A 1,021-nucleotide genomic window follows, 5' to 3' on the forward strand; every position below is an offset into this window, starting at 1 on the left:
TTTGCACTTGGCGTGACGTGATGAGAATTCCACATCCTGCACTTTCCCTTTCCTCGACTAGCTAAGAATTCATGTTACATCCCTAGTCATGGTGCCCTAACGACCTGCAAAAGCCGAGGTGAAGCATTTGAGAACTCGTCCCCAGCAGTCAGCGCGGCCCGGTATGTAGGGTATGTGAAACACCGTGACTTGATGGAAGTATACAGGAACCGACATAGACCCATGGCAAGGCAATAACGTCTTCGCATCACAACATCGCGTGCAAGTGACAGTAAACCGAAGGGCACTGTAGGCGGCAGCATGCAGTTTAGGTTTCGCCGGCTACGTGGCCATGTCAAATTTACAAATGTCCGTAGGCAGGCTCTTGCTAATGCAATGCCAGCCAGATGCGAGGGGGATCTACGAATTGTTCCGGCTGCTCATAAAGAAATACATTGCATTTCGATGTCTACTGGTGAGATTAACAACACAAATTACCAAAGAGAGCCTCATGTCCGGAAAGGATTCTGACGGGTCTAAATCTGACGTTGCGGGGGACACCGCGGGACATCAGTCTCGTCGTTGTGGATGCCTGTAACGGGTGTTGCATGATCCTTGACGAGTTACATAAAACGGTAATGGAAGTACTTAATCTGCCTGTGAACTTGAAATCATCGGAGACCCCACTTAGAACAAGTTAATCAGGAACGTAACTGTTCCTTGTCATGTCAGCACATGAAGTGCCACGGTGCTCCATCTTGCCGCGTCACCCGCGTGGAATATAGGCTGTTGATGCTGTTGTGGAGTAATTCGTGCGTCTAGACTCCTGCTTTATGGTACAACGAATATTTGATCTGACACACCTTCAACTGGTTAATGTGACATATCGTGGCAAGTGCGAGGCGCAATGTGGAGTTGCAGCGGCCGCGTGATATCGCAGCGCCAAGGTACAATCACCAAACGGACGCATCAGGACGACATGCGGGCTTCTTGGCTGCATTTATCTGCGCTTTTGGCACCCCACTGTGATTAATGCGACGGC

This window comes from Metarhizium robertsii (assembly GCF_000187425.2).
Source record: "Metarhizium robertsii ARSEF 23 chromosome Unknown MAA_Scf_3, whole genome shotgun sequence".
In the NCBI taxonomy this organism is placed as follows: domain Eukaryota; kingdom Fungi; phylum Ascomycota; class Sordariomycetes; order Hypocreales; family Clavicipitaceae; genus Metarhizium; species Metarhizium robertsii.